At 42.3% G+C, this 16126-nt stretch overlaps 1 pseudogene; it reads right to left on the reverse strand.

Moving 5' to 3' along the window:
* Positions 1-16126, reverse strand: part of LOC133550458 (neural cell adhesion molecule 1-like) — a 662135-nt pseudogene that overhangs the window by 104348 nt on the left and 541661 nt on the right.

The following is a 16126-nucleotide window of genomic DNA, read 5'->3' on the forward strand; positions in this document are numbered from 1 at the left end:
GAACTGCTTTAGGTAGACAAATTCGGACTGCTGTTGTTGTGTTTTGTTTTACCGCGCTGGGAGGACGATAATGAAACTGCCTATCAATAAACCCACATAAGAAACCAAGAACTCGCCCTCGATCATTCTACAGTTATAATGTCATTGGGCAGACACGCTCCTTGTACACGTCACTCAGCTCCGCATTGAGCTGGAGGAGGCGTGGCCTCCAGTTTCGCCTGAATTTCGGGAGATTTTCCTGAGAAAATTTGTCCCCGGAGGTTTTCGGGACAGGCGCTGAATTTCGGGAGTCTCCCGCAAAATCCGGGAGAGTTGGCAAGTATGTTTGGGACCTGACCTAATATTGAAGGAATACATGTTAGCGGTATAGTAAACAATACAACACACAATCCTTAGAGTACTTGTGGTTTTTTTTTTGTTTAGTGCGTCTTTTTACATGACAGGTGGCTCTCAGGCCCGCGAGCTGACGGCAGCCGGCCTGTCAAGGCGCTGACAGATACGCCCCATGCGGCAAGCAGGACAGGAAGCAGGCAGATATGTAAGAGCCTCCGCGCCTCGGCGGGGACGGGGCTATTATCTGGAGGCCTTGAGCTGACTGTCATCTCAGCCTCGCTGTTGTTGGCCAGAGGTCTGCTGCAGCGCTGTCATGTTTGGATTAGCGCCCGGTGATAGCTCAAGTGTTATCTGCCCTTACTTCCCTCGTCTCGAAGATTTAGGTAAGACGAGGGGGTGGGGGGGGACTAGAAATAATGCATTTTTGTGTACATACAGTGGGACAAAAAAGTATTTAGTCAGCCACCGATTGTGCAAGTTCTCCCACTTAAAATGATGAATTAAATGAAAATTTATTTATTATTCTTTACAAAAATAAATAAAAATACTTGAACGTAGGTTTAAATTGTCAGGAAAGAAGAGGAAGGAATTTAAAAGGTAAAAAAGGTATTTGTGTTTAACAATCCTAAAATCATGTTTAAGGTTGTATTTTTTCGCTAAAATTGTCTTGCTGAAAGTTATAAGAAGCAAAGTAAAAAAATAAACACATTTATTCTAACAAGTGAAGACCAAGTCTTTAAAATACTTTCTTGGATTTTCAAATTCTATTCGAGATTTGTCTCTCTTAGAATTAAAAATGTCGAGCAAAGCGAGACCAGCTTGCTAGTAGTGAAATAAAATAAAATAAAAAATCATCAATCAATCAATCAATGTTTATTTATATAGCCCCAAATCACAAATGTCTCAAAGGACTGCACAAATCATTACGACTACAACATCCTCGGAAGAACCCACAAAAATAGAGGCAGCTCACTGGTAAGTGCTGCTATTTCAGCTATTTTTAGAACAGGCCAGTGGGCGACTCATCTGGTCCTTACGGGCTACCTGGTGACCCCTGGAATAGATGGATTCAAGACAGCTAACAAAAAAATAAAAACGAGTCCAAGATTCGTTAAGATGGTCCAAAGAAAAACTCGGCAGTGGATCGATATGCGAAAAGAAGATAGATCGTGGAATAAAATCTTAACTTGGGTATTATCACCTAAAACAAAACAAAACAATTGCAAGACATTTTCAATTATTAGTTGAAAAATGTTCCAGTGCAAAAACCAGCAAAGTGCCCATATTCAGTGGCCTAGTGGTTAGAGTGTCCGCCCTGAGATGGGTAGGTTGTGAGTTCAAACCCCGGCCGAGTCATACCAAAGACTTTAAAAATGGCAGCCATAACCTCCCTGCTTGGCACTCAGCATCAAGGGTTGGAATTGGGGGTTAAATCACAGAAAATGATTCCCGGGCGTGGCCACCGCTGCTGCCCACTGCTCCCCTTGCCTCCCAGGGGGTAAACAAGGGGATGGGTCGAATGCAGAGGATACATTTCACCACACCCCGTGTGTGTGTGTGTGATAATCATTGGTACTTTAACTTTTTAGTACTTTGATAGGTAAAAACGACTAAAAAGCTAAATAAATGAACTACAGAAAATACCTTGCACATACTGTTTGTTTTCTAGGCTACAAAGCTATGTTGACAGTGTCTTGATCTGTTAGTGTACAAATGCACTGCACTACTTGGCAGAAAAACAGCGCAACGTACTGAAAGGTAAACGCAACTAAAGCAACACATTTTGGCAGAAAGAAATGAACTACATAAAGGGAAGTGAATTATATTTATACAGTGGGGCAAAAAAGTATTTAGTCAGCCACCGATTGTGCAAGTTCTCCCTCTTAAAATGATGACAGAGGTCTGTAATTTTCATCATAGGTACACTTCAACTGTGAGAGACAGAATGTGGATTATAAGTCGCTCCGGAGTATACGTTGTCGGGTCGCGGGGGCAGCAGCCTAAGCAGGGAAGCCCAGACTTCCCTCTCCCCAGCCACTTCGTCTAGCTCTTCCCGGGGGATCCCGAGGCGTTCCCAGGCCAGCCGGGAGACATAGTCTTCCCAACGTGTCCTGGGTCTTCCCCGTGACCTCCTACCGGTTGGACGTGCCCTAAACACCTCCCTAGGGAGGCGTTCGGGTGGCATCCTGACCAGATGCCCGAACCACCTCATCTGGCTGATGATGACAGAGGTCTGTAATTTTCATCATAGGTACACTTCAACTGTGAGAGACAGAATGTGAAAAAAAAATCCAAGAATTCACATTGTAAGAATTTTAAAGAATTTATGTGTAAATTATGGTGGAAAATAAGTATTTGGTCAACCATTCAAAGCTCTCACTGATGGAAGGAGGTTTTGGCTCAAAATCTCACGATACATGGCCCCATTCATTCTTTCCTTAACACGGATCAATCGCCCTGTCCCCTTAGCAGAAAAACAGCCCCAAAGCATGATGTTTCCACCCCCATGCTTGACCCTGAAGCCAACCCTGGAGAAGTCTCTGGATGGTTGCTAAAACCAGGATGCTGCATGCAGTGCTTAACATCGACAAGAGTGCGCGCGTAACCAACAGAATCCTCTACAAGGGAATAGCAAGGGTGAGCGAGAAGATTGCTGTAAGGAGAATGAGACTTGCAGGATACTGCCGAAGACATCAGGAGCTGCCAGCCAGCAAAATGGTGCTGTGGGAACCAACACATGGGCATCGGTCAAGAGGACGTCTCACACAGACATACGTGGACGTACTCAAGAAGGATGCAGGAGCTCAGAGTACCAAGGAACTGGCCAAATGTATGGAGAATCGGGATGACCGGAAGCAACGACGGAAGGCTCGTCTGAGGACGACTTAGAGAGAGCTTCACAGTAGGTATGGTGTTCTTGGGATGCAACTCAGTATTCTTCTTCCTCCAAACACGACGAGTTGAGTTTATACCAAAATGGATACATGGATGATACAGCGGAGGATTGGGAGAATGTCATGTGGTCAGATGAAACCAAAATAGAACTTTTTGGTATAAACTCAACTCGTCGTGTTTGGAGGAAGAAGAATTTGGAGGTGTTGAAATGGCCATGTAAAATCACTAATGCTAATAATTAGCCTGTCAATAGCAGAGCCAACGTGTATTAGCATCAAGCTAGGGTATCTTTGCAAAAGTGGAGCCGGACTTTACTTACGTTGGAGCGTTTTTGAGTCAATTTGTTCTGTTGGCATTGGAAATAGCAAAATGACCAACAGGTAGTTTGGCTGAGTCCGATCTCAGTGCTGCCGGAACCGATTGGGTCGGAAACCAGACGTGACCTCAGGAGCAAACCAGGTACGGAAACATGGCACCGCTTGATTTTACGTAAATCGATGGAATTCTGCCGGTGCCCATCCTTAATTTCCTGACCTCATTTATTTACTTAGATTACAATGATTACACCAACAAAATAGCACTGACTCAAGTGCCAAAAAATACAAACGTAGTTTAATTTGAGCATCAATTGAAATCCCACTTCCTGCACTTGCCTCGATTTCTGCAGAAGTCATGCATTATTCACTGATAAACCAGCACAAAGTGAAATGGAATAGCTGGTGGACAATTTAGGAAAGAAAACAAGAAGGCAAAACAGAATGTGCTTGATAATTGGATGGCTTTTTACTTTGGCCCCTTTGTACCACCCTTTTAAAAAAAACATACGGTTAGGCGCCCAAGTGTTTTTTTGTGTGTAATCCTGCTAATAGGGGTGTGGCGAAACAGTTTTTCCCACTTCCGACATGACACCGATATTGCAGCCTTGATTCTTGGCCGATATTGCAGCCGATTCGATAACAGCCCGAATCATACACTCTTTTATTACTTTCTGGTGTGAAATTTTACAAAAGGCTTGATCAAGTGAAATTAGTCAAGCTGAGAAACACTAACCTATTTACTATTAACGATTCGGAATGGACTTTTGCTGTCTTTAAGTTGAAGTGGGGTGGTAATTGTTTTTTTTTTGGCGACACCTAGTGGCCACAATAATTCATTAAGCTTTTGGCGCAGTAAGTTGAGTAACATGCACGCATTTGTAGACTGGATGCAACTAGAAATATAAAATGCTTGATAATATTGACAAATGGGCCCCAAAGGAGATAAGCGGTAGAAAATGGATGGATGGATTGGTTTTAGACTGGATTATTGTTCCATAACCGGTATAGCTCGGTTGGTAGAGCGGCCGGGCCAGCAACTTGAGGGTTGCAGGTTCGATCCGCGCTTCCGCCATCCTAGTCACTGCCGTTGTGTCCTTGGGCAAGACACTTTACCCACCTGCTCCCAGTGCCACCCACACTGGTTTGAATGTAAAAAGTAGATATTGGGTTTCACTATGTAAAGCGCTTTTTTGTCACCAGAGAAAAAGCGCTATCCATCCATCCATCCATCCATCATCTTCCGCTTATCCGAGGTCGGGTCGCGGGGGCAACAGCCTAAGTAGGGAAACCCAGACTTCCCTCTCCCCAGCCACTTCGTCTAGCTCTTCCCGGGGGATCCCGAGGCGTTCCCAGGCCAGCCGGGAGACATAGTCTTCCCAACGTGTCCTGGGTCTTCCCCGTGGCCTCCTACCGGTTGGACGTGCCCTAAACACCTCCCTAGGGAGGCGTTCGGGTGGCATCCTGACCAGATGCCCGAACCACCTCATCTGGCTCCTCTCGATGTGAAGGAGCAGCGGCTTTACTTTGAGTTCCTCCCGGATGGCAGAGCTTCTCACCCTATCTCTAAGGGAGAGCCAGGAAACTCATTTCGGCCGCTTGTACCCGTGATCTTATCCTTTCGGTCATGACCCAAAGCTCATGACCATAGGTGAGGATGGGAACGTAGATCGACCGTTAAATTGAGAGCTTTGCCTTCCGGCTCAGCTCCTTCTTCACCACAACGGATCGGTACAACGTCCGCATTACTGAAGACGCCGCACCGATCCGCCTGTCGATCTCACCATCCACTCTTCCCCCACTCGTGAACAAGACTCTTAGGTACTTGAACTCCTCCACTTGGGTCAGGGTCTCCTCCCCAACCCGGAGATGGCACTCCACCCTTTTCCGGGCGAGAACCATGGACTCGGACTTGGAGGTGCTGATTCTCATTCCGGTCGCTTCACACTCGGCTGCGAACCGATCCAGTGAGAGCTGAAGATCCCGGTCGGATGAAGCCATCAGGACCACATTAGGTGTCTGATTTTTGCAGAAAAAAAAGCGCTATATAAATATAATTAATTTCATTTCATTTCATTTCATTAAGGACACATATTAGATATGTCTAGTTTGTGTGCTATTGTTTGCTTAGTTGTTGTGTAGCTGCTAGCTCCTAGCTTAATTGGTATCGCAAATCTTAATTACCGTATTTTTCGGACTATAAGTCGCAGTTTTTTTTATAGTTTGGCTGGGGGTGCGACATATAATCCGGATCGATTGATGTGTGAAATTAATAACACAATACCGTAAAACAGGGGTAGGGAACCTTTTGGCTCTAGAGCCCGATGTGGCTCTTTTGATGACTGCATCTGGCTCTCTGATAAATCTGAGCTGACATTGCTTACCACGGTAAGTAATGAATAATTCCATTTGTAATCACAGTGTTAAAAATAATGTACAAAATATAAAACATTCTCATGCATTTTTAATCCATCCATCCGTTTACTACCGCACCTGTTCAAGAAGTTGCGTTAATGGTAAGCAGTTATTTATTTATTATTGGTTAGTGTGGGGATTGCCCTCCTGGGGGTTATTCAGACCCCCAAGCACCGACATGAGAGCCTGTTTCAGGGTTACAATATTGTTTTATTTTTCAATAAGTCTCTCAGTTGCTTTCCAGCAATATTTCCAGCCCCAACCCAGTCTCTCCTCCTGGCTGCTGCTTATAACAGAGGGACAGGTGATTAGATAACAAGGCCCAGGTGGGCCGTCTACGCACCTGTCGCTGCAGGCCCGCAGGCCACGCCTCCTCCACAGTTAGCTTCTGAATAACAATGTTATTACAAAGAAAAAGAGACCTATTATACTCTAGAAATGTTGGTCTTACTTAAAAATGCACGTGTTAAGTTATGTTCAGTGTTAAGAAAAATATTATATGGCTCTTACGGAAATATATTTTAAAATATTTGGCTTTTTGGCTCTCTCAGCCAAAAAGGTTCCCGACCCCTGCCCTAAAATATCAAATAATTGTATTTATCTCATTCGCAGAAGAGACAAGGAAAATGTCAGCAATCGTCACATACACGTCAACCAATAAGAATTCGGCGGGGGAGGGTTATGGCAGAAGTGCATTGTGGGTCAATCATCAATCAATCAATCAATCAATGTTCATTTATATAGCCCCAAATCACAAATGTCTCAAAGGACTGCACAAATCATTACGACTACAACATCCTCGGAAAAACCCACAAAAGGGCAAGGAAAACTCACACCCAGTGGGCAGGGAGAATTCACATCCAGTGGGACGCCAGTGACAATGCTGACTATGAAAAACCTTGGAGAGGACCTCAGATGTGGGCAACCCCCCCCCCCCCCCCCCCCCTCTAGGGGACCGAAAGCAATGGATGTCGAGCGGGTCTAATATGATACTGTGAAAGTTCAATCCATAGTGGCTCCAACACAGCCGCGAGAGTTCAGTTCAAAGCGGATCCAAGACAGCAGCGAGAGTCCCGTCCACAGGAAACCATCCCAAGCGGAGGCGGATCAGCAGCGTAGAGGGTCATGGAATGCTAACTGCTATATGCTATATGCTACTGCCGTAGCTATTAAAATGGATCATTTCATCGTTGGCGGAAGCTTATAAAAACTGAGAATGGCTGAACAAAAATGGCACCGAAAGGGAAATCATGTACTGCAGATTACAAGCTGGACGTAGTGAAATATGCAGCAGAAAACGACAAGAGGAAGCGGCGCATACCTTTGGAGTTGGCAGAGTTGTTTAGAAGCGACATCGAGGAAGAAAATTTCATGGGATTTATCGATTAGGAGCGACAGATTGTTTGGTAAACGTATAGAATGTTCTATATGTTATAGTTATTTGAATGACTCTTACCATAATATGTTACGTTAACATACCAGGCACCTTCTTATTTGGTTATTTATGCGTCATATAACGTACACTTATTCAGCCTGTTCTTTACTATTCTTTATTTATTTTAAATTGCCTTTCAAATGTCTATTCTTGGTGTTGGATTTTATTAAATAAATTTCCCCCCAAAAATGCGACTTAGTGCGACTTATATAATTTTTCCTTCTTTGTTATGCATTTTCGGCCGGTGCAACGTATACTCCGGAGCGACTTATAATCCCAAAAATACGGTATTTAAAGTTTTTCCAAGAAATTATTTTAAAAAAGACGTTTTTTAGGACATTTCGCACAAACTTCTTGCACGTATACCTATAGCCCAACACGTTTACTTTTACTAAATGAAAAATATTAAAAGTACTCATGGGGGAATCCAGGGGTGTCTCGCTCATTTTAGATGGAGAAAAATCCACTCCTAAGTGGGCCGGACTGGTAAAATCACGACACGGTGACTTAAAAACAAAGACATTTTCAGATTGTTTTCTTTGTTTAGAAATAAAACAAGCACCTTTTGAAAATATACAAATCATGTTGTGGGTTTTTTTTTTTTACCCTTAAATGTTGCGGTTAAAAGTATTCTATCTTTATTTGTCTTTATTACTACTGAATAAATGATGTGATAATATTCATCAGTCAACTCAATGGTGTTAATTTTCAATCAATCAAGATAAAAAAAAATATCAAAATCAAATTACAGTATGTTATATATGTAGTTTGCTCAATTTCCTCGACAGGTGCACTAACATCATGTGGTTTATTTTTTTTTTAACATCTGTAGCATCATCTACAACAGGGGTCGGGAACCTTTTTGGCTGAGGGAGCCAAGAAGCCAAATATTTTAAAATGTATTTACGTAAGAGCCATATAATATATTTTTAACACTGAACACAACTAAAAGTGTGCATTTTTAAGCAAGACCAACATTTCTAGAGTATAATAAGTCTCTTATTATTTGTAATAACGTTGATATTCTGAAGCTAACTTAGGAGGGGGCGTGGCCTGCGGGTCTGCAGCGAAGCGGGGTGTTACCAGGACCGGCCTCGAAATCAGCGACAGGTGTGTAAATGGCCCACCTGGGCCTTGTTGAAGAACCCCCAAGAGTGCTAGCCCTACGCTAACCAATAATAAATAAATTATTTCTTACCCTTAAGGCAACTTCTTGAACAGGTGCGGTAGAAAAAAAAGGATGGAAGGATTCAAATGCATGAGCATTTTTTTATTTTTAACGTTATTTTTAACACTGTGATTACAAGTGGAATTATTCATTACTTATCGTGTTAAGCAGTGTCAGCTCAGATTTATCCGAGAGCCAGATGCAGTTATCAAAAGAGCCACATCTGGCTCGCGAGCCCCTGATCTATAAACATACAAATAATTGCTATTGCGGCATCTAGTGGACACATTAAGTACAACCTTCTCTTTCATTCAAAAAATTTCAACCCATTTTCATACTGAGCTAACTCATCCCGGGGGCCGGGTAAAACCTGTTTGCGGACCTGATCCGATCCGCAGGCCGTACGTTTGACAACCCTTGGGTAACCAATCAGGTTGATGTCACCTGAAGCCATAGTGCCATTGTACAAAATCCTGACGGTATTTCCACTATTACTCTCTTTAGTCGTAACCTACATATTGACCGAAACCAAGCGCCCCCTGGTGGTCGGGCGAGGATGTGCGACTCACCCTCAGCGGCATCGAACTCCATGGTGGTCCAGTCGTGGTGCCTCTGCTTGCGCCACACCAGAAGGTACTTGATGATGGGCACTCCGCCGAAGGAGTCGGGCTCGTCAAACTCCACCACGGCCGAGCTGGAGAAAGGCTCCACCTGCTGGATCTCCGGCGGAGACGGCACCTCTGCGACACACAAGGTAACTTTGAAGGCGAGCGACACGGGCAGAACGAACGCCTGCATGATGGCAAAGTACAGCATCAATTAAAACGTAAAAGTTGTCAGTGTGAAGCTTTTATTTTAAAGAGTGTCGCAGGCCACAGGCAGGGTAAAACCCTTTTGCAATGCAGTCTGCTGAAAATGACTGAAAGCACCTCTTTACATAGCAACTGACAGAAGAGTGGATAGTGCACCCTCCCTCCCCTAATTTGTCACGTTTCATGTGTCAGGTAAACTGTGACAAATGGGGCCAGATAAATCCCCTTCCTATTGAATCTGCTTGTCACCTTTACTTATGTTTGCAACGCCATTTTTTTCATCAGTATGTGGTCACATGATATAATAATAGATAAAAAATAATAATATAATATTCAGATAATATAATAACAATCATATATATATATATATATATATATATATATATGTATATATGTATATATATATATATATATATATATATATATATATATATATATATATGTATATATGTATATATATATATATATATATATATATATATATATATATATATATATATATATATATATATATAAAGGTTTGCAAAACATATTTTTTTACCCAATTAGGTGTATTTGCAAAATCTCCCATGGCACACAAGACTGTATCTTACAGCACACTCGTGTGCCGCGGCACAGTGGTTGAAAGACACTGGTGTAAAGTGCGTTGGTTCTCCAGAATACACAAAATAAGAATGAAAGTGAAAGGAAAATGTGGCCCCCAAAACGATTCAGTTAGTCATATCCGTGCTGCACACTGACGACTATGAAGTGTATCAAATTATAATGCATTGTCCCTTAAAGCAACATAGCAATATTAAAGTGCTTGCTGAGGGCTGTCATCGCTCGTAGTAAAAGACTTTCAATCAAACACCATTAATCTGTGACTTTCGCCTCATGCCACACATCAAAGTGTCTGGCAGCATGTCAGCATGGAAAAGTCGCTGTGAATTCTCATTGTAGTCGTGTTTTATCTCTTTATGTCTGCTTTTTAGTGTGCAGGCCACCCCATAGGCAACTGGGGAAAATGGCGGCATGTTTCACTGGCGCTGCTGCTTAATTCCGACTTCATCGTGTTTGGTCAAGGTTGAGGAGCGCTGCCACGTCTAATCCGTTGCAGCGAATGTCACACTGGCTTTTTAAAGTGATTCGGTCACGATGCATTCGAAGCCCACCCCCACTTCTTATTATCGGTTTTCCTGTGGGAATGTTGCGTGTTATCAGTAATGTCTCTCAGTGTTGGAAAAGGTCAACCAGCCTATAGAGCCATACGTGTTTTATTCTGCTTTGTGGCTACTGTATGCCAGGAAGCTGGAGCACCTGGAGAAAATACAACAACCAAACATAGCCCTTTTGTTGAATGTTGTTGAAAATACAGCTCGCATCCAATGTTGACTTGGGCCATACTTGCCAAGCTTGAGACCTCCGATTTCGGGAGGTGGGGATGGAGGGCGTGGTCGGGGGTGGGGTTGGGCCGGAGGCCTGGTTGGGGCGGGGGGCATGGTTAAGAGGGGAGGAGTATAATTCACAAACTTGAGTATTTCATATATATTTAATATATATATATATATATATATACACTGTATATATAAATATATATGTGTATGAAATACTTGACTTTCAGTGAATTCTAGTTATATATATTTATTTTATTATATATATATAAACAAAAGAAATAGTTGAATTTCCAACGGCACCTATCAAATACAGAGTAATAAAAATTGTTGTTCTACTAACTGTACTGTGCTTGCTGGTTACTAAAAAAAAAAAAAACAATTTTTACCTTTCACTATTTGAGTAAACTTTGTTCTGCCATTTGCGTATTGGCGAGTGATCTCCGAATCCGGGAACATATCCTTCACGGATTTGTTGTAGACATCCGCAAATGAGAACGGGATGTTGCTTCCAGCTATCAGCATAGCCATCTTTGTCTCAGCATAAGTTACACCATCGGGTCTGCATTTTGTGAGGTGGGCCATAATACTGGGTTGTGAACGATGCTGCGCTGCGGACGCTTTGTGCTTCGCTGACCGTTCATGGCTGACTATGTCCGTTCGGCCGCCGTGTTCAATGGAGAAGTCTGTTCTGCAAAATTTGCAGGCAATATACCCCTTCCCCTTCAAACTCTCCTGGATAAACTGAAATTCTTGTTTCCAATCGTTCTGGGACTTGCAAGCGTATTTCTTCATTTTGCTCGTTGTTTTTTACCAACCAGCAAGCACAGTACAGTTAGTAGAAGAACTGTGTTTTTATTACTGTGTATTTGATAGGTGCCGTCGGAAATTCAACTATTTATTTTATTTATATATATAATAAAATAAATATATATAGCTAGAATTCACTGAAAGTCAAGTATTTCATATATATATATATATATATATATATATATATATATATATATATATATATATATATATATATATATATATATATATATGAAATACTCGAGTTGGTAAATTATACGCCACCCCTCTTAACCACGCCCTCCGCCCCAACCACGCCCCAGAAAATGCGACTTATACTCCAGTGCAACTTATATATGTTTTTTTCCTTCTTTATTATGCATTTCCGACAGGTGCGACTTATACTCCGGAAAATGCGGTACTTGTATGTTTAATGCGCCGACAATCCTTCAAGCGGTGCGGCTTCATAGCTTACTAAAGTCATACTAAAACATTTTGATCGATTTTTAAACACCGTGTGTAATGTTCTTTATTTTCAATGAAACATTTAAAATGTTGGCGTTGTTTACACTTATCTCTTATGTTTGACTGCCATCTACTGGTCGCATTTATCAGTACACCATGTACCAAATAAAATAGCTTAGAGGTGGGTAAGCTCAACCAAAGTTATTCTTTACATTAGGGACACCGGGTTATAAGGTGCACTGTCGAGTTTTGAGAAAAAAAAAAGGATTTTCAGTGCGCCTTATAGTCCGGAAAATACAGTAATCTATGCAAGATTTTGACCAAACAACACTTGTAGACAGAAAAATGTGTTTTAAATGTGGAAAAAATAAAAAAATAATAATGAGACCCTATTAAGGAAGTAAATAATATTTAAAGATTTGCTCTTAAGTGGAAAAAAAACCAAACAAACCTGCTTGGATGAGGAGGAACTCTTTGTACTCTGTGCCCATCGCATTGTTGGCCGTGCAGTTGTAGCTTCCAAAGTCGCTCTGGGATTCAGGAGAAACCTAAAAAAAAAAAAAAACAGACTAAATCGCTGCTGAAGAGCAACAAAACAATCAGTTTGTTTAGGGTTAGCGTCGTACCTCCAGGTAGCTGACGCCCGGCGTGCTGTGGATCTTCACATTGGTGGCGTTGGAGCTGGGCAGCTGAATGCCGTCACGGAACCAAGTCACAGAAGCCGCCGGGTGGGCTTCCACCACACAGCTGAGGTTGGCCGGGTTTCCCTCCCACGTGTACGTCGTCACCGACCCCAGGATCTTTGGAGCATCTAAAAAGAGTGACGCTTGTTAACCGCGGCTCTCGAAGAAAGAAAAAAAAAAGTCCTCAGGCCCAAAAAATAATTCAGCTTTGTGTGGAAATACCAGAATCTGAGTGCAGTTGCGTAAGCTGAACGTGACCATGCTGAGTCTGTTAATGCGTTTTCTTGCTTCGCCAAAGACATCCAGCGGTGTTTGTAATGCGTCGCAGTGTGACATTTCATTTGGAAAATTCTCCATGAATTATTGTACATTAACGCTCAGCAGAAGGCATTCAAATGCCTCCGTTTGTGTTGTTCTGTATTCCTTACCCCAGTGACGACAGTCTGTAAAGGAAAACGCTTGACATGCTAGTCAGCTGCGAAGTGAGCTTAAGTTTCAATAAAAAAGCGCTCCTACTGACTGAAAAGAAACGCGCTGTTGAGCTTGCTGAGTTCTATTGATTTGTCTGCCTACGGTGAGCAAACAACACTGGATGAGAAAGAGGCCAGAAAAGTTGTCTGGATGCTGTCAAACTCTATTTGAGGTAGCTCAGCGCGGAAGATTCCAAACTGATGAGGTTTCACAGTTGGAGAATTTCTATTTCTATGAGTTTTTGTGGTAAAGCCAATATAGGTGTATTAGACTTAGGTTGTGGCTTTATGAAATACCAACAGGGATCTCGCATTGGCAAAGGCTGATCATCGAACCTGAAAACTTGAAGAATACTACTTCAGTATAATGGCTAGTACGGGTGTCGGCGAACCATACTTGCCAACCCACCCGGATTTTCCGGGAGACACCCGAAAACCTCCCGGGACAATTTTTCTCCCGAAAATCTCCAGAAATTCAGGCGGAGCTGGAGGCCACGCACCCTCCAGCTCCATGAGAACCTGACTCAAAGTTGTGACCCTCTTAAACAGGACAATACTTCCATCTACTGTACATAGAATAGAATGTAAATATATTCTACATTTAAGTGCAGTCAAGGAACATGCATTAGGGAGTCTGTTCTGAAGCCCACAGTGAAGTGAAGTGAATTATATTTTATATAGCGCTTTTCTCTAGTGACTCAAAGCGCTTTACATAGTGAAACCCAATATCTAAGTTACATTTTAAACCAGTGTGGGTGGTACTGGGAGCAGGTGGGTAAAGTGTCTGGCCCAAGGACACAACGGCAGTGACTAGGATGGCAGAAGCGGGAATCGAACCTGCAACCCTCAAGTTACTGGCACGGCCACTCTACTAACCGAGCCATGCCGCCCCGAGACGTAACTTCCTCACGTCGCCTGGTTATTGTCTCCAACCTAATATGTTACACCGCCGACGAGCAAAATGAAAAAAATACGCTTGCAAGTTCCAGAACGATTGGAAACAAGAATTTCAGTTTATCCAGCAGAGTTCAAAGGGGAAGGGGTATGTAGCCTGTAAATTTTGTGGAACAGACTTCTCCATTGAACACGGCGGCCAAACGGATATACTCATCAGCCATGAACGGTCAGCAAAGCACAAAGCGTCCGCAACCCAGTATTATGGCCCACCTCGCAAAATGGAGTATTTTATACTGAGACAAAGATGGCTATGCTGATAGCTGGAAGCAAGATCCCGTTCTCAATTGCGGATGTCTACAACAAATCCGTGAAGGATGTTCCCGGATTCGGAGATCGCTCGCCAATACGCAAACGGCAGAACAAAGGTTCTTCAAATAGTGAAAGGTAAGTGTTTTTTTTTTAGTAACCAGCAAGCACAGTACAGTTAGTAGAACAAGTGTGTTTTTATTACTGTGTATTTGACAGGTGCCGTCGGAAATTCCACTATTTCTTTTATTTATATATATAATAAAATAAATATATATAGGTAGAATTCACTGAAAGTCAAGTATTTCATATATATATATATATATATATATATATATATATATATGAAATATATATGAAATACTCGAGTTGGTGAATTATACGCCACCCCTCTTAACCACGCCCCCCACCCCACCCCACACTAAGCCACCTTGAACTGAGTCATATTAGTTTGATTGATTTGCTCGATCCATTCCATCATTTAATTCCACACACTGATATGCTAAAAGTCCTAAAGGCCTACTGAAATTAGATTTTCTTATTCAAACGGGGATAGCAGGTCCATTCTATGTGTCATACTTGATCATTTCGCGATATTGCAATATTTTTGCTGAAAGGATTTAGTAGAGAACATCGACGATAAAGTTCGCAACTTTTGGTGCTGATAAAAAAGCCTCGCCTTTACCGGAAGTCGCAGACGATGACGTCACAAGGGTGAGTGCTCCTCACGTCCTCACATCGTTTTTAATGTGAGCCTCCAGCGGCAAGAGCTATTCGGACCGAGAAAACAACAATTTCTCCATTAATTTGAGCGAGGATGAAAGATTTGTGGATGATGATATTGATAGCGAAGGACTAGAAAATAAATTAATAAATAAATAAAATAAAAAGCAACGGCTCCGGGCGGCGGCAGTGTGAGCGTTTCAGATGTAATTAGACACATTTACTAGGATAATTCTGGAAGATCCCTTATCTGCTTATTGTTTTAATAGTGTTTTAGTGAGATTGTAAAGACATACCTCAAGGTCGGATGGCTGCGGTGAACACGCAGTGTCTCAGAGAGAAGCCGAGGAGCCAAGCTCACAGCTGCCTTTTAAACAGATACTGCAGGAGGACGAATAATCCAATGATGTCTCCGGTAATATATATATATATATCGCAATTTTCCCATCCAAAAGCATGCTGGTCGACGTAGAGAAAACATGTTCGCTTGACCGCTCTGTGTTAAAAACAAAGAAACACCGGCTGTGTCTCGGTGCTAAAGACAGCTGCAATACACCGCTTTCCACCAACAGCATTGTTCTTTATAGTCTCCATTAATAATTGAACAAATTGCAAAAGATTCAGCAACACAGATGTCCCGAAAATACTGTTTAATTGCGCGATGAAAAGATACGGCTTTTAGCCGCAAATGGCGGTGCGCTAATATGTCCTGACAGTCCGTGATGTCATCATTCCGCGACGTTATCAACAAGAAACTCCGCGGTAAATTTAAAATTGCAATTTTAGTAAACTAAACCGGCCGTATTGGCATGTGTTGCAATGTTAATATTTCATCATTGATATATAAACTAGGGCTGGGGGTATCGATACCAAGTATCGATAGTATCGATACTTGGTGAGTATCGGTATCGTATCGATACTGGCGTGATTGTATCGATACTTCACCAAATTAAGCAAATCACGCCGATTTTTAAAAAAAATGTGAGCGCAGCGCAGCGCTCCTCACCACTCCACCCTCCTCCCTAGTGATGGGTCGCGAACGAGATTT

This window comes from Nerophis ophidion, linkage group LG04 (genome assembly GCF_033978795.1).
Source record: "Nerophis ophidion isolate RoL-2023_Sa linkage group LG04, RoL_Noph_v1.0, whole genome shotgun sequence".
NCBI lineage: Eukaryota > Metazoa > Chordata > Actinopteri > Syngnathiformes > Syngnathidae > Nerophis > Nerophis ophidion.